This window comes from Lemur catta, chromosome 5, assembly GCF_020740605.2.
Source record: "Lemur catta isolate mLemCat1 chromosome 5, mLemCat1.pri, whole genome shotgun sequence".
NCBI classification, from domain to species: domain Eukaryota; kingdom Metazoa; phylum Chordata; class Mammalia; order Primates; family Lemuridae; genus Lemur; species Lemur catta.
The window spans coordinates 27,251,930-27,257,228 of NC_059132.1; the positions used below are offsets into that span (position 1 = coordinate 27,251,930).

At 45.4% G+C, this 5,299-nt stretch overlaps 1 non-coding gene across 1 annotated transcript; it reads left to right on the forward strand.

Annotated features, from left to right (window-relative positions):
• Positions 1–4,094: 4,094 nt before the first annotated feature.
• Positions 4,095–4,156, forward strand: LOC123639040. Its single transcript, XR_006735609.1, has one exon. It is a non-coding gene; the product is annotated as a U7 small nuclear RNA (small nuclear RNA).
• Positions 4,157–5,299: the final 1,143 nt, after the last annotated feature.

Sequence of the window (5,299 nt, forward strand, 5' to 3'; positions counted from 1 at the left end):
TTATACCATTCTACGCTCATCCAATTGACAAAATTTCAAACATCTGACAAACCCAAATTTTGAAAAGGGTAGCTCTCACAGCTGGTGGGAATGTATTTCTACAGCAACTTTTTAGAACAGTTTGTATGTACCCTGTGATCCAAAAACACCATGTCTGGATATATACCCAAGGGAAACTCTAGAATATTAAGAGACACATAGAAGCACTTTTTTTTAAATTGGAAAAGCTGAAAATAATGAAAGTAGATAAATTATGGTATCTTTGAACTTTGGACCATAAAGGGTAGGGGAAACAGAGATATTTCTAAATGGCAACTACATGTGGAGCTAAGAGGCTAGGCCCCATCAGGGTAGACTCAGCTCTACAGATGTTGACCTTGTGCCCACAGTGGGCCAGGCTCTTTTTTTCTCTTAGAGACAGGCTCTTGTTGCCTAAGCTGGTCTCGAACTCCTGACCTCAAGCAACCCTCCCTCCTCGGCCCCCAAAGTGTTGGGATTACAGGTGTGAGCCACTGTGCCCGGCCCTGGGCCAGGCTCTTTACTACGTACTGGAAACGCAGAGGTGATGCTCTCCCTCTGGCAGGTTTCCATGAGAGAGTGAGCATAAGGGACTTGCCGCCTTCCCACTCTGGATGGCTGCTCTGGTCTCCGAGGCTCTCACTGAGACACCACAGGGTAGCAAGCTCTGTAATCCGCGTGGATCCTACTCCACTGTCCTCTGAGCCCCAGCTTGCTGTAAAATGAGGATAACGGTATAACCTACCTCATGAGGTTGTTGTAAAGATTAAATTAACTGATGCCTGGCATATTGTAAGCCCTCCATAGATGAGAGCCAAGCTGCTGATGATGCAAGAAGCCTGCCACAGGGTGTCGGGCTGGGAGACACAGAAAAGGGTCAATGGCACTTCCCTCCTCAAAGTGCTTCAGTCCAGTGGGGGTACAGTCAGAGGCCACTCCTTTCTTCCCCTTTCCTCCCCTGCTGTCACATTTCAGGCCTGGGGCAGACCTCAAGGGGCCAAGTGATTCCAGCTGCTGTGTCCTGCAGGGAGGCTGGATTTAAGAAGGATTGGGCCAAACTTCCTATGTCTGAAATCACCCACATCCTCCCGTCTGCTGGTGTGAACCCCATTCCCAGCTCTGCATATTCTGTCTCCAACTGCTGGAGCCAAGGCATCATATGCTCTGAATAATAAAGCCATCAAGAAAGTTCTCCCTGGGGAGCTGGACACCACACTCTGGTTTGTACCCTTGGGGCCAGGCAACCAGGAATATCACAAAAAGTCTGACCTCAAAGCTGAGCTCCTGTCCCCAGCATGCTGGAGCCACGGAGCCCAGGGGGATTCAATACCCAGGTCCTTCTTTTTCCTGATGCCCTCTTCTTCCAGTGAGACCACGTGTAGTTTTCACCCAAGACCCTATTTTTACAGAGCCTGACAAAACATTCTCAGCAGGTCCACTGACCTTTGTTCCAATTTTCTCAGTCCTAAAGAGCAAAAGCTGTTGAGGGTCAGGGAAAAACACAATAAGACCAATAGGAGGTGAATGGAACTAGTTAGATGTATTTGTTTCTCCTGTGGAAGCAGGATTTGGAGTTGCTCTTTGTAGCTGATGTCAAAGCTATGGACTTGCATCTGCTCACAGGCTGCAGGCCTGAGGGACAGCCGGTCAGATGGTGTATTTGTTGTACACTGTGAGCACTGTGTACTAGACACTGCCCCCGGGGCAGGGGCTGGGCCTTGTTCCCCACTGTTTGAGCAGCACTCACCACCTAACACAGTGTCTAGTACTGAGTGGTCACTCAAAAAATATCTGTCAGATGAATGAAATCGCTTAGCTTCACAGTCAGCCAGTGGGCTTAGATACCCAATTGCATGCTCTCCCAGCCTGAACTTTTCCTTCTACGTACTTATCATGCTTGCAATTAAATAATTGCACATGCAATTATTTGTTTAATGTGTGTCTCCCTGACAAGACTGTCAGCTCCCTGGGGTAAGGACTGTTGTTCACAGTGGTATCCCCAGTGTTTAGGCCTGACATATAGCTAGCACTCAATAAATGCATGTTGATGCCAAGATATGCACCTGCAATCAATCAGTCAATCAATAAATGCTTGTTGAATGAATAAATGAGCACAGATGGCAAAGGTGGGTCAGTCCACCTGCCAATTATGAAGGCCTGAGCTGCCGTAGGTGTTCAGCTCATTCCCAGGCCAAAGGAAACTGGCATAAGGTTCTTTATTTCAAGATGGTGACAGTGTTTTGGTAAAGTGTGGGGATGGGGGTATGTTAATGTCTAGGCTCAGCTTTTCTTAGAGAGAGTCTGCCTCTTAGAAAAGGTCTATTCATTTATAAAAGAGATAAAATGGGGTGGGAAGCAGGTTCACCAGGTGGTTAACCAGGGCCCTCCCTTGGCCTCCAGTTAAGCGATTTGGGAAATTTAGCCTGGGGTAGATAGACTGGATTTCAACTTGAAATTAATGATAAAACCTATTTCACAGAGCTATTAGAAGACAAAATGAGATGTGTAAATATTTGCTACAGGGCCTTATGATGGCACCAATGCCCAGTAATGCTTTCTTGAGTTGTTATCGATATTCTTTTGCCTTTTAAGATTGCCCTTGGATAAAGAGCAACTTGGATGCCATCGCTTGGGAGAAGAGGTTTAGGGTAGAACTGTGGTGATGGGTGCTGGGCCTCACCAAGCATTTCCCGGGGCCAATCAGGCCAGGCTGCTGGTGACTGCGAGCGAATCATCTAAGCGACAGAGATGCAGTTCAGACTGACTTGGGCGAGTGTTCGCCCACACATCCTTTAAGTCTGGGGGAAGGCTTGCTTTGTACACAGTGGACCCAGAGGCTCAAGCAATGTCATCAGATGTCTCCTCCCATCTCCATCAGCCCATAGTGCCGTCTTCTCTGTGGGCTCCTGCCTCAAAAAGGCTCAGGCTCCCACTGGTGGCTTAAATCCCAACCTCTCAGGTACCACAGACACAAGGAAAAGTTTCCCTTCCCAAAACACCACCAGACTTGGCTGTCATCGAGTCACGTGACGACTCCTAAACCAATCACTGTGACCAGGGGATGTCAGGCTCTGATTGGCAGAGCTGAGCCACACCCTCCCCTCTCCCTGTGGTCTGGAGTCAGCTCTGCACACCGGGAAGGGAGGTTCCCCAAGCAACATGTGGTTGCAGCTGCCAGAAGGAGGGAGAATGTTGCTGGGTCAGCAAAACAAGAATCCACTGCAGATTGCAAAGCACTCTGCAGGTCAGGTGACAAGGGCAATGTCACCATGAGACCAAGCAAACATCAATTCTGTCAGACAAATAAAGTGATAGGATCTGGAGGGATTCCCAGAGGGCAATGGAGCATTACTCAGCTGTCTGCCAAAAGAACTGTTTTATAGGGCTCAGATTAGGGTGAGGCTTCGGGCACTAAATTAAGGGAGGCACAAAAAAAACTCAGGAATCTAGATTAATACTTTAAGGTGATATTTTATAAAACAAACATTAATGCAAAAAAATCCACAATGACAAAAATACCAACATGTTAAATAAAGGTGGGATGAGTAATAGTGCTGCATACAGCCATATTGGAGGTTGGGGCAAAAAGAAAAAAATCAGAACTACTGATCCTGCTTTTATTTAAAATTTGGGTATTTTGTTCATCATGAATTTCCTTGCATTAATTTTTATTTTTAAAATATTACATTAAAATATTATCTTGATTACTGAATTTTTTGGTACCTCCCTAAATTTTGTGCCCAAGGCAGGGATCTCATTCCCCTTGCCCTAGCCCAGGCCCTACTGTCTTATGTGGGATTTGCTGGGAGCAGAGAAGGAAAGCCACTCAGAAATGAAGGGTTGTACCCGAAACTGGCATTCCCCAGTGGGAAGAGCCCTGGGGCAGGAATAGGAGGCCTGGAATCAGTCCTGGTTCTCCTATCAGTGTGCTGGTGCTCTGTCACCTTGGGAAAATCTGTTTTCCTCTCTGGGCCTCAGTTTCTCCACTTACATAGGAGAAACAGGGCAGGATTAGTGTTTCTTAAGCTATAGAACCCAATCTCCCAATTTAGCAAAGAGATTAAGAATGGAGCTATCAGTGTTACAGCTGTTTTAGAATTTGTCTAGCAGGTTTTCCAGTCCTTATCGGAAGACCCCCCTCCACCTAAAAAAAAAAGAAAAAAAAGAATGGAGCTGTTGGCCCAATGTGGTTGTGCACCTGTAGTCCACGTTACTTGGGAGGCTGAGGCTCAGGAGTTTGAGACCAGCCTGACCAGCCTGAGCAAGAGCGAGACCCCGTCTCTACTAAAAATAGAAAAATTAGCCGGGCATCATGATGTGCGCCTATAGTCCCAGCTACTTGGGAGGCTGAGGCAGGAGGATCCCTTGAGCCCAGGAGTTTGAGGCTGCTGTGAGCTAAGCTGACACCATGGCACTCTAGCCCCGGCAACAGAGCGAGACTCTGTCTCCAAAAAGAAAACCAAAAAAAGATTTATTGCTAAAAAAATGCTAATGATCATCTGAGCTTTTAGCAAGTTGTAAACTCTTGTTTTTGCCTTTTTAAATTTTTAATCAACACATAATTTCACATATTTGTAGGATAAAGTGTGATATTTTGATACATGTATACAGTGTGTAATGATCAAATCAGACTAATTAGCATACCCATTACTTCAAACATATATCATTTCTTTCTGTTGGGATGGGGGTTCTTGCTGAGGTAATGAAAATATTCTAAAAATTGATTGTGGTGAGAGTTGCACAGCTCTGTTAATATACTAAAAACAATTGAATTTACATTTTAAATGGATGAATTACATGGTATGTGAATTATATCTTAACAAAGCTGAGAAAAAAAGCAAAGGAAATATTTTATTCACCAATGAATCTGCCAAGCTAGTTTAGTGAATAAAATAAATGAATGAACGAACGGCTGTTTCTCTTACAGTTGACAAAAATCTGTCCTATTTCCAAAGTCTAAAATGAATTCCCTTGACAGTCTCATCGGCATGCTCACTTCTAGCTCCCAGGAATCCATTAGTGTACTAATAAGAAACCTGATAATTCAATAAATAATTCCTGAGGTTGTCAGTGCCACTCCGGAAGAGGAGAGAATGCACAGACAATTTCTTCCAGATACAAAACGTGGGATTGCAGAGCGAGGGGCCGCCAGCCAGGATGTTCTGCCTGAAAAGGGCCCCGGAGATCTCATTGTGGTCTGTTTCCAGTTGGCTAACCATGATTCATTTATGTGGGCTTATCTGACTCTTCCTGTGTTCTTTCCTCTCACCTTGGACATTCG